This window comes from Mirounga angustirostris, unplaced genomic scaffold (assembly GCF_029215605.1).
Source record: "Mirounga angustirostris isolate CCGP_5_RB_7025 unplaced genomic scaffold, mMirAng1.0.hap1 SCAF_17, whole genome shotgun sequence".
Lineage (NCBI taxonomy): Eukaryota > Metazoa > Chordata > Mammalia > Carnivora > Phocidae > Mirounga > Mirounga angustirostris.
Genome location: NW_026991725.1, coordinates 54,099,662 through 54,112,869, shown reverse-complemented (window position 1 = coordinate 54,112,869; position 13,208 = coordinate 54,099,662).

Here is a 13,208-nt window from a genome sequence, read left to right as displayed (position 1 = left end):
GGGTATGGCGGACAGGGAAAGGGAAGAGTTAGGGATGTTCTCTGGGTTTCTGTTTGTACATCTGGCTGGTCACAATCTCAGAGAAAAGAACCAGGAAGAGGGCCAGCTTTGCTGTGGTGGGATCTGGACAGGTCACAAGTTTAATTTTCGACACGTTAAGCTTGAGGTGGCTATAAGAAAGTCAAGTTCTCATATTTCCTATGCGACCTCCTATTTCAAGTCTGGGCTGGAGATACCAATTTGTGAGTCATTTCTACCAGTGGAAACTGAAGTCTTAGGAATGAATCATCTAGGGAGAGAGAGGAGGTTGGGAATAGGAGGAGGTCTTGGGTTAAGACCTCAAAGGACTTCTCACATTAACAGCCAGGTAACAGGAGAAGAGCAACGTCCACAGGGATGAAGGCAACCCAGAGAATGTGACGTCCTTTGAAAATTATCCATTCGTGGGGCGCCTGGGTGGCTCAGTTGGTTAAGTGACTGCCTTCAGCTCAGGTCATGATCCTGGAGTCCCAGGATCAAGTCCCACATCGGGCTCCCTGCTAGGCAGGGAGTCTGCTTCTCCCTCTGACCCTCCTCCCTCTCATGCTCTCTGTATCTCATTCTCTCTGTCTCAAATAAATAAATAAATAAAATCTTAAAAAAAAAAAAAAAAAGATGTCCACAGGGATGAAGGCAACCCAGAGAATGTGACGTCCTTTGAAAATTACCCATTCATGATCTAGTTTTCTGATGTGTTATCTTGTTCTAAAATCTACATTCCTACAGTAACCTCGAGAATTACACAAAGCAAGTCCTACTGATTTTAAAGGTGAAGAGATTTGGGGCTGATAAGAAATATGACACCCATAAGTGGCCAATCGAGGGCTGTGCTGGAATGCAGACCCAAGTCTTCTGACTCCCAAACCCCAGGCAGCTCTGCTTGTGAACACCATCACTGAACTGCCACAGGAGATGTGCCAACAGACAGATCTGTTTTTTTAAAGGTGCCGTTCTCTATGTAAATGATGAGTTGTTATTTTGAAAGTTGGAAGATATGAGAAGGCATGAAAAGGTCACTGCCAGCAATAATTTCATGTAGCTTTCTTCCTGCTACACACCTGCATACACACACACACACACACACACACACGAGCTATTCTTTTGGACATAATTAGGCTCGTGGTGTACAGTCCATTTTATAATCTTCCTCCAGAAGAAACATAATATACTGCGATCCTTTCCTCATACCATTGCATAATGAAAACCTGGTTTCGAATGAATTGTTTGGCAGAATCTTAGGAGAGCAAACAGAACACCTTGCCAGAAGCAGACAAGCCATGTTGGGTAGATGACTTACAATCCTACCCAACTGCCACCCAGGTGCCCCAATGCAGCATTGGTGGCCCCAATGCCAAAACACGAGTCCCCTTTTGGGAATGAATAGTGGTGCAGGAGCTAAAGTCTCCATGACTTGATCTGTAATCCTTGCTGGTCTCACGTAACCCTGGAGGGTATGTGTTGTATACCTCAACCAGGTGACCTTACCCAGGCCTGTGGGCCCACCTCACAGGCATGTGTTTCTAGTCTAGGGGGACAGAATGAACACAATCCTTCCCATATCCTCCAGATGAAGCCATACCATACATCAAAGATGAAGCTACCAATGCCCCTCCTCTCAAATGAGGGAAACAAAACTAACAGATCAGTATGAATGTCAGGATGGGTACCAGGCAAGGTAGAGTTTCAAACAGGTTTCAAACTCATGCATACATGAATCCAGAGTTGGGGGGCGGGGATGCATTCTCGAGAGGTCAGTGGAAGTAATGTTCTTCTCTTAGGTTAAGAAAGCTGTGTCTTGTCTTCCTTTTTCGGGGGACCCCCTAGCCCTATCTGCCTGCAAAATCCCCTCCCCCCTTGAGATATTTTACTAAGATTGCCTTTCATCCTTAGCAAAGTATTAACAATGAGGCAGTTGGCCTCCTAGAGGAAGGTCCCTCTGCCTGTTTCAAGGACTTGTCAATGGGCTGTAAGTAGTAAGGACACTTAAGTTTTCTTTTTCCTTTGTTTCCCACATCATTACCCCTAGAAACTTCACGAGACAGACAAAATCAGCCCTTATTTTAAGTCATCTTTGGTGGTGAATTGCAACAGATACAACATGGATTTAACTAATAAATTCAGGTAGAATAAAGGTTGATTATCTGTATTATGTTTGATGTATTGGTAACTCCAAAAGACATGACTATTTTAATTAAGCCAACAGACGTAAACTTTAATTTACCAGAGATTATCCCAGATCACGTGAACCTAAAAAACATTTGGATTAGTTTCTATCTTTCTGAGCTTTAGAATCCTCAATTTTTATATAAGCATTTGTCTTCAAACCACCTAATTACAGAGCTCTTTTACAATTGAATTTAGCAATACCATCTGGAGGTAGAAAATACCACATATCCACAGACAGAAACAAAAACCTCATAGTTGAGATTTGTATTTATCCTTGACAAATAATCTTATGGAAGCTGGGTGCTAGGTTTTGAACAAGGGTGCTTTTCTAGCCATTTTTAAAAGTCCCCTTTCCCCACCCCTCACCTCTTTTTCCCTTCAGTTTTAAGAAGGGAGAATGATTTGGATAAGAGTTCCCAGAGAAGCTGAAGGACTTTGAATTGTTTCTGGGGCCATATTTCTAGTTTTTGCAGAGATGTGCAAGGTAAGGACAGTTGCTTTGAACCCCTCAAGGATTTGGGTTGCAATTTAAATGACATCGTAGGTTGATTTACCCATCTGCTTACTTTTTCCTCAATTTGCTTCTTTCCCTCTGAGTACATAGTTCATTTGGACTTAGGGGAGAAGGCCTTAAAAAGAATTCCTATCAGACTGATACCTGAATATCAGCTTCCAATCTGGCCAACTTTTGGCTACAGTTATCAGGGCTTTACCATGGTGAGGACAAGGAGGGTCTTGATTTTAATGCCCTGTTCCCTGGCATCTCACTTAAAGAGTAAGATGAAGGTAGAGCAGTAAGAAGTATTTCTTCAGGAGTTGATATTTTGGGGGCTCAATTTTGTCACTATTTCAGAAAGTTTCTTACTAGTTTCTTGCATGGATGGTCAGCGTTTTTTTAAAAGCTTCTAAACACCAATCAGAATATGCACCCCACTCGGATTGTTTAGTTAATAGCCACTTTCTGGATTTGGGTGCACAAATACACTAATTAGGTATTCCAAAGGATCCTCATTTAGGCCATTTGAACATTAAAATCATCCTTAATAGGGACGCCTGCGTAGCTCAGTCGGTTAAGCATCTGACTTTGGCTTAGGTCATGATCTTGGGGTCCTGGGATCAGGCCCCGCATTGGGCTCCCACTCTCTCTCTCACACATAAATAAATAAAATCTTAAAAAAAAATTTAAAACCATCCTTAATAGGATCCTAAAAATTTTCTTATCCCAGGAATCTGTACAGGGTGCATGCTTCCAGTGATCCAGGACGCTGTCACCTCCTTCTGCTGGGGACTTCTAGGCTCAACTCTAAAGGGCATTCAGTTCACCAGAGCATTTACTAAAGGGGCCTTTCTTCTTTGATTAAAACCTTTCCCCTGACCTTGGGTCTCCATTAAGGATTTGTCTCCACCTGCCCAGAGGTCTCTCTAATAAGTGTTGGTGGAGCCATCCATTTGGCTGTTCTTAGCCAACTGAAAATTTCCTTCTCTGGAGATTTGGTAAGTAAGCTCGTAAGACTGATAATTTAAAAGTGCACACTCAGTTGTTTGGCTATACCAAATTGGGGCCTCTCTATCATCTCCAGAACCAGAGTTTTATCTCATTGAGGCCTCCAGGTTTAGGTATTCAGGATCAGGTATCCCTGATGAGCCTCCAGGACTCAGGGACACAGGGATAATCCCCCAGGCTTCCCATCCAGACCAGACCAGAGCCCTTCCTTTTCTCCCCCCTTGAAATAGGGGCAGAGCCAGAAAGCCGATTTGTGGGGTGATTGCCATTGACCTCTCTGAAGGGACTCTGATTACAATGTCCAGAGCAGCTGCTGAATCCATTCAGTTGTACCAACCAACACATCAGGTGCCAATAGGAATTCTCTTAATGCCCTTCCCCCAGCTTCCCCAGCAGCGTAGACCAGTTGCCCCAGTGACCTGCCGCTGCCCATGTGGTGTGAGCTGGGGGAATCTCTGAAGGGTTAGGTAGGAGGTCCCATCTGGGCTGTTGGATTTTGTAACCTGAAATGAGGTTCACCTCTTGGTGGGTGTGGAGCCAAAAGACACAGCCAAGCCAAAGAGTACAAAAAAAAAAAAAAGGGGGTTTTACTTGTGACAAGTAAGGAGAACACCGGGGTTATTTCCCAAAGCAGTGTCTCCTGGGACAACAAAACTGGGGAGTTTTAAGCTAAGGGTGCATGGATATTCATGGAGTGGGGTGGGGTTTTGGCACAGGAGAGTTCTATCCAGAATTGGGGCGAAATTCATCCAGGTCCTGGTAGACTGAAGTCATGGGGCCAGCAAGGGCCGGCCCCCTCAATTCTCTGGTTCCTGTTTAGTCTGGTGTTTCAGTTCTCCGGGGGGTTTAAATCCTGCAAAAATGACTGAAGAATCAGGGTCAGTCTTTGCTTTTGAAACAGGTCTTACCACCAATTTATTATCTCTGATAGGGTTAGGCTATCTCCTGGCCCAGGAGTGGGTGTTTGTTTTCACGTTTTTCTGTGCCCTTAAACTCATTAACTACTGAGGTCTATTTCCCCCCAAATTTAGCATTTTCCAGGAAGTTCCACGGGGAACTGTGATTGAGCAAGTGCACCAAAATGGCTGGGGACCTCAAATATTAAGAAAGCTATGCCTCGTCTTCGTTTTTCCAGGGATCCTTAACCCTCTTGGCCTGCAGAGGGTTATCCTTGGCCTGTTTCTTGTCTCACAGCTTAAGAAAACTCCTTTGAGGAAGTCTTCAGCTCATCAAATACCTGGTGTGTATTTGTGACCATATATTATTGGTTTACAAATCCGCTTGCATTTATAGGATGTCTTCTCTTTCAATTTCTTCACAAAATGTAAATTAGTAGGAGCAGATACTGCATCATCCCCATTTTATGCGCGAGGAAACAGGCTCAGAGAGGTTAAGATACTTAACAGGGTCACGCAGCTAGCTTGGTAGGTGCTAGGCCAGAGTGATAGAGACTCACCACCTGGCACTTCTAACTGCAGTTTCTCTCTCTGACTCCATCTGGATTCCTCCCATAACAAAAACACTCAAGTCTCCTGTTTAATAAGCTTGTTTCCTTCCTACTAAAATTCTTGGCAAGACAGTGATTATTTTACTCTCACAGAGGTTATAGCTCCAATGTCTTCTTTTGAGCACTCCTGAGGTTTATTTAGTTCCTGAGTCTGCATCATGCTTTGAAGGAAGGCTGCCCCCTCATTCCAGGAAATCCATATACACAGAAGTTAGCTTCATCCACCATCAGGGTACAAAAATACAGAGCATTCTTCTGCCATCTGGTTTGCAACAATGAGGTAGAAATTGAAAACTTTTGAGCAAATGGGTGTCCCCAGGAGGAGTGGAACTAAGAATGGATTGTCAGGGGCTCCTGAGACAAAGCATCTTCCCCCAGGGAGAGAAGACTTCCCTGAGGCAGTGAGGATATTGTTTATAGAGAAACCAAACCATTGTCCTCTGATCCTGGCCACAGAGATCCTTGGAGGGAGGGGCAGGTTTTGGCCCTAGAAACAGAAATGTTTTTTTCCTTCCTTTGTTCAGGGATGTAGGTCAGTAGTCCTTACTTCTTATTCAAAATAGTAATAATAATAATATAAATAAAAGGAGCTGATTCCAAGATTTCTGGGGGAGAGTTAATAAAATGCACGTTCTCAAATAAACTGTAGACGTGATCATGAGCATCACAGGCTCTGAGTCAGCCCGTTGGGTTCAAATCCCAGCTGGTGCAGAATCCAGCATCTTTGGGCAAGTTATTTAAGCCCAGTTAGTTTCTTCTTCTACTAAGTAGGAATAGTAATAGCATCTCTCCCTGTGGGTTGTTGTGAAGATTAGCCCATATGTTATATGTAAAGCCCTTAGCACTGATATTGATATGAGTATTATCAATTGTATATGCCTTTGAGCTTTATCAAACCCCATGTGCAGAGATGCATCAGCCAGCTCAGGGCTGAACGTTTTCTGGATTGCTTTGAATGTCCTATTTGTGCTGCTCATGCCCACTCATGGCCCACTTTACCACTCTCGGCCTGAGCTAATGAAGGAAGGTTCTGGAGCTTTTGGCAGCTCCAGCTTCTTGCAGAAACCCCATTTCTCCCAGTCCTCCTCTCTGCTTGGGAAGCCCCTCTGCCTGTCTGTGTAGTGCCTGGCTCTCTTCGTAGACAACTGTAGCAGCCAGGGGGCAGGCTGCCCCGATAAATGCCACTTTGACATATTGATTATTTTAAGTGAAAGTTACTTAAGAGACAGCCTATGTAAGAAAGAATCTCAGACCCTCCTCTGTCCCCCTGAAAACAGGAATAAATCTCCCATGGGAAAGGTGCCCTCCCTGTACCAGGAGGTAAAGAGGCATCCTTACCCTCAGAGGTGGGAATTGAGGGCTGAAAAAGCTGTAGAAACAACCTTTGTTACTTTGTACTAATTAAACCCCTCCAGCCCAAATTCTGTTTAGAATCCCTCACTAACTGAAGCTCCCAAAGTTAAGTTTTCTTTGTCCAGGCACTTCCTCACAGATTTACTGTCTCTGTCTAAAAAATATAAAAACTGCCTGCCTTGGTCATTTTGATGTAGTTTTGGTATGTAGGTGGGGTCCAGAGCCAATGACTAAGAAAGAATTCTTGAGACATCTTTGGTGCAAAAAGGTGATTTTATTAAAGCGTGGGGACAGGACCCCTGTGGGCAGAAAGAGCTGTGAGGGGTGGCTGATTATATACTTGGGAGTTGGGGGTAAGGAAGAGGGGAGGTTTTCAAAAGAACTTTCATATGCTAAAGAGGACCGACCTACAAGATACCAACAAGATACCGGAGACCTTGCCATTGTCAAGTTAAGGTCCTTTTTCCCTCTTTTGAGGCATTAACACAAAGACAGTTGGGAGTTTCCTGGAGGAACATTATTATACTCTGCCTGCCTCAAGTATTTGTCAATGGGCTGCAGGTTGTTAAGGACATTTAATTTTATCTGTATTTCCTTCTGGAAGTTAGGTTATTGGTAAGAATGCTTTTCCCCTGTAAATCACTAAGACATTTGTGAACTGAGGGAGACTCATGTCTTGCAGGACTGTAATCTCTATAAATTAACCATTTGTTTTTCCAGAAAAGGGTGCAGGACACAGTCTCAGTAAAGTATAATCCCTTAAAATCAATCAAATTCAGGGACACCTGAGTGGCTCAGTCGTTAAGCGTCTGCCTTCCGTTCAGGTCATGGTACCAGGGTCCTGGGATCGAGCCCCACATCGGGCTTCCTGCTCAGCGGGAAGCCTGCTTCTCCCTCTCCCACTCCCCCTGCTTGTGTTCCCTCTCTCGCTGTGTCTCTCTGTCAAATAAATACATAAAATCTTAAAAAAAAAAAAAAGATGGAAATAAAAAAAATCAATCAAATTCAGATTTATTACCATTTTATTATATTATTCTCATTTTCTCAGTCTGATGGGCTGATTTTTCTTAATTTTTGTAGGCTCACGGACAGATATTATCTACATTTGTGAATCACAGCTCTGCGTGGCTCAGCAGAGACACAACTGAAAAAAATCTGGTGAGATTTTTAAAGAGACAGACAGGAAGCTGTTTGATTGGAGAAAAACTTGAGGAGCGTCTTTAGCCAGAAACTGCCATGTAGAGTCTTGAGGTTAAGAAAGCTCTCCTTGAATTGTTCCAGATTCCTCAAGGTGATGACCTGAAACCTACAAACGAGGTGATGTGGTTTAGAGTGTTGGGGTTTGGAGCTGATGGCCAAGAGAGAATTCTTGTGACGTCTCTGGTGCAAAAAGGTGGTTTTATTAAAGCACGGGGACAGGACCCTGTGGGCAAAAAGAACTGCACTGGGGGTGTGAGGAGTGACTGACTATATACTTTGGAGCTGGGGGAGGTGAGGACAAAGGGAGGTTTCCAAAAGGACTTTGGTATGCTAAAGAAGACTCTCAGGATCCTGGAGGCCCGGCTATCATCAAGCTAGGGTTGTTTTTCCCTCTAACAAGGCATTAACATGAAGACAGTTGGGAGTGTCCTGGAGGAATGTTATACTCTGCCTGCCTTAAGTATTTGTCAAGGGGGCTGCAGGTTATAAGGACATTTAATTTTATCTACATTCCCTTATGCCTTTGTTCCTCACATCAGAGGGAGTCCAGTGGCATTTAATGTTTCTGTACCTTTTAGGGAGTTTGCCAGTTTCTGGGACTAGTTGTCACAAAGTCAACTGGATGACAGATTAATAATTAACGGCCTACCTACAAATCACCTACCACATAGCTTGTTAGAATTTGAGTCCTCCAAATTCGGGGTAGGGAAACCTCCCCTAATTCTGGAAAGGAATACCAAACCACCACTTGGCCCTCACATTCCTGGAGGCAGGTCTGGCTCAGGAAAGGATACCTCGGTGAAATTATGTTAGTTTTGTGAAGAAGAGAGGGACCCTTTATTTTATACAAGGGTGAAAGTTTGGAATGGGTGTGAGTGGTGTTCAGTTAACCCTGGACCAAGCCTCCTCTCAGCAGGGCCATCCCTGTGCCTGAATCAATCTCAGTGAATTGTACATAATAATTTGCTGCCATGGAGACCAACCAGCAGGCTGCAGAATGCCCCAGAGCACTTGGAGGTTAGAGCTGAACTGACCAGAGTCAGGAGCGGGAGGGGAATGGTAGCCAGAACTTTGGTGTCACTTCTTGCTGCTGGAAGGATTAAGCAAGACCCTCCCTAATTTTTTTAATGGAAGATACTAGAGTATGTTTGCAGATTGCTGGGAGCGATCTAGTGGAGAGGGACAGAATAAGGGTGCAGGAAGGAGCATAACTGAAGGGGCAGAGTTCCCGCTAAGGCAAGTAGAAGAGGGGGGGAGTCCCACACACTTGGGGAAGGACTAGGGACCCTGCTTCCACTGCAGAGGGAGGGAGGAGGAGGAGGAGAGGCGACAGATGCTGACACCTTTGTCAAACTGGTCATGGGGACATCAGCGAGTTCCTGAGTAGTGGCTTCTTTTTTACAGGAAAGCACGAGCCCAGATCCTCTGCACAAAGGGGAGGTAGGAAGAAGGAAGAGGGTTTGAGAAGGGAGGAGCCTGGTCCCCGGGGAGGGAAGAGAGGGCGTCCCTAGAAAAACACAGCACCAGGGCTGTGCGATATTGGGACCACTGGAGCATAGCTATCTTGAACTTAGAGTGGCACCTCTCTTTGTGATTGGGGATTTTGCTCCAGGGATCCTTGCATTTAGGTGCAGGCTCAGGGAAGGTGGGAGCATTCTGGGGTTGCCGGGAAGGTGAGATGGAGGGCGGAAAGGGGACCACGCTTATGCTGGGCCGTGGAGTTTAAAAGAAGCTAAGAGGAACATGAAGGCAGGAGGGGAAAGATGACAAAAAGAACTGGTGGGGAGCCATGTGGAGTGGCATGCTGGACCTGAGGCACTTTCCTCCCGTCCTTGCATTTAAGCAAGGGAACTGCAGGTAGAGTCAGAGAATAAAACTACCAATCCATGATTTTGGAGATAGAGATTTCTGGCGAATGCAAAATCCAGGTGTGAAGAGGGAAGGGAATTCTGACACCTGCTACAACATGGATGAACCGTGGGGACCTTAAGTAGGTTGAGTGACGCAAGCCAGACACAGAAGGATGAATACCGTTTGGTTCCACTTAGATGAGGTACCTGGAGTCGTCAGATTCATAGAGACAGAAGGTAGAGGGGTGGCTGCCAGGTGCTGGGGGTGGGGTGGGCGGAGGGATGGGGAGTTAGGTTTGAATGGGGACAGAGTGTTAGTGGGGGAAGAGGAAAGGAGCTCTGAAGATGGATGGTGGGGATGGCCAGTGCCTGGGTGGCTCAGTTGGTTAAGCGACTGCCTTCGGCTCAGGTCATGATCCTGGAGTCCCTGGATGGAGTCCCGCATTGGGCTCCCTGCTCAACAGGGAGTCTGCTTCTCCCTCTGACCCTTCCCCCTCTCATGTTCTCTCTCATTCTCTCTCTCAAATAAATAAATAAAATCTTTCAAAAAAAAAAAGAAATAAAAAAACAGTTAACTGTATACTTAAAACAGTTTTATGGGATGTATATTTCACCACAGTAAAAAAAAAAAAAAAAATCCACATGTGACCACAGGGTGGGTGGCTGAGGTAAAGGTCCTCGGCAATGGGGTACCCCGAGAAGCATGTAGAGAGAGGTACAGGTCCTGAGAATGGCAACAGGGCTGGGGTGGAGAGAGACACTGTGGTCCAGGAGCTGCAGTCTCCCCCAAGTAAGGGGCCTGACAGGAAGGCTGGGAGAGGCCGGACATATGAGCATTAGGGGAGCCGACTGGATGGGGGGGCACTGGAAGTGGGGGGGGGGGGGGACGGCCTGCACGTTGCAATCGGGAGTGAGGAGGACGCCCACCCTGCCTCGCCTCTGTCATTTGTAGGGGGTGAGAGAAGGAAGAGCGCCAGCCAAGAGGTGGCAGGAAACTTTGGGGGAAGCCAAACGTCTGTTAAGTCAAGGAAGCAGAGGGAACTGTCTCAGAAAGACTGAGAATGTTGGGGGCCTCCTGGGCTGCAGCAGGGGGCAGGGTGGTGATGGCTGTAGAACGCTTGGTGCAACAGGGATTTCGAGTTTCAAAGACACGCCCGTTCGCCCCAATCTTCTTCTTTTTTTTTTTTTTTTTAAAGATTTTATTTATTTATTTGACAGAGAGAGGCAGTGAGAGAGGGAACACAAGCAGGGGGAGTGTGAGAGGGAGAAGCAGGCTTCCTGCGGAGCAGGGAGCCCGATGCGGGGCTCGATCCCAGGACCCTGAGATCATGACCTGAGCCGAAGGCAGACGCTTAACGACTGAGCCACCCAGGCGCCCCTCGCCCCAATCTTCTGAAGCTGAAGTGTTGAACCGGGGTATTTGTGTCACGATGAGACGCATTACATCCCCTGGAAGAAGGGGCAGAGAGCTCAGGGCTGCCACTGTCCTCTGGAAGGCTCTGCGAGTTCTGTGGTCCCCAGAAGGCTAGAGGTGGGTCTCCACTCTCCCAAGGAACTCAGACATGCAATCAGAGACCACACAGTGGCCCAGAGAGCCAAATCAGGAATCCCTTTGCTAGCCCTGACCAGGCTGACATGCTCATTTTATGGGTGGGGAAACTCAGGTGTTGTGGGGACAAAGGCTTTTCTCAGGCCAGGAGGGGACTGAAATTCAGATTTCCTGTTTTCCAAGCTGCTGCGGACGATCTGCTAGGTTAGGCTCCCCCATGTGGAACCAGAGAAGGTCCGAGTATGCCCGGGAGTTGCCCTATAGGATTGGCAGTAGAGGAGGGGCCGGCAGGGAAAAAATTTCATGAAAGGAGAGAGCGTGGGAATGAGATGAAGGAATGAATGGGAGAGGCCAGGTGGACACCAGATGGTTTTAATGTCCTCGGACCAGCTCAGCTTTAGCACCCTGAAAAAGGGATGGAAAGGTAAAGCAGCCCCATCCGCTGTAATTGGATAAAGCCCCGAGAGCAGTGTGAGCCTGCAGAAACCAGCTCCTTTCCCTCCTGGCTGGAGATCTAAAAACCATGAATTTAAATGCAGGGAAACCTCTTCTGGGGGGCTCTTCAACAGCGGGCCCCACCATTCAGGACAGGGACACTTAGGGAACTTCTTATTGCTAAAAAGGGCTGCTTTTATTTTTTATTATTTGATTTTACTTTTAAAGATTTTATTTATTTATTTGACAGAGAGACACAGCGAGAGAGGGAACACAAGCAGGGGGATTGGGAGAGGGAGAAGCAGGCTCCCCGCGGGAGCAGGGAGCCTGATGCTGGGCTCGATCCCAGGAGCTTGGGATCATGACCTGAGCCGAAGGTAGAAGCCCAAGGACTGAGCCACCCAGGCGCTCCAGAAGGGCTGCTTTTAGGCAATCATGATATGAATATTTTATGCACGTTGAAAATACGACAGGGCTGCAGCTGAGATAGATTTTTACAGACTTGGGGGAGGAAGCTGTAGAACCTCTCCAGGATGCAGATGTTGGGGTCCAGGCACCCTAGAATCATCCTGTGTCCCTTGGTGCCCATCTGGCAGAAACTAAGCATACTGTGCATCCCCATCCAGTGGTGATGCCTGGGAGCTCCTTTCTTTTAAGGAGCCAGATGCTTCTTGTCCCATCCTCTGGCCATGTGTTCTGGGCTGAACTGGGTCTTTCTTTCCCAAATTCATCTGTTGAACTCCTCACCCCCGGGACCTTATAATGTGATTGTATTTGGAGACAATCAATGACCAATTAAAGTGGTAATTAAGAGGAGGTCTCTAGGGTGGGTCCTAATCCAGTATGACTGGTGTCTCTATAAGAAGAGGAGATCAGAACACAGACACAGAAGGAAGGCCATGTGAAAACACAGGGAGGAGGTGGCCATCTATAAGGCAAGGAGAGAGACCTCAGAAGAGACCAACCCCGCTGACACCTTGATCTTGGATTTTAGCCTCCAGAACTGTGAGAAAATTAATTTCTGTGGTTTACATCAACCAGTCTGTGGTACTTTGTTATTATGGTAGCACAAAGAAACTCAAACACTGTGTCCAGACACCTTATTAAGTGGGCAAAGGGACTGTTTCTTGGTACACACCTCTTTCTAGGAACCACGCGGGACTCGTAGCCCGGGAGAGCTGTCTGAATTGAGCTTTTTTTTTTTTTTTTTAAGATTTTATTAATTAATTTATTATTATTATTTTTAAAGATTTTATTTATTTATTTGAGAGAGGGAATGAGAGACAGCAGGAGAGGGAGGAGGGTCAGAGGGAGAAGCAGACTCCCTGCCGAGCAGGAAGCCCGATGTGGGACTCGATCCCAGGACTCCAGGATCATGACCTGAGCTGAAGGCAGTCGCTTAACCAACTGAGCCACCCAGGCGCCCCCATTAATTTATTCATAAGAGACAGAGAGAGAGAGGCAGAGGGAGAAGCAGGCTGCTCCCCGCTGAGCAAGGAGCCCCATGCGGGACTCGATCCCAGGGCCCTGGGATTATGACCGGAGCCGAAGGCAGACGCTTAACTATCTGAGCCTCCCAGGCACCCCTGAATGGAGCTTTTATGT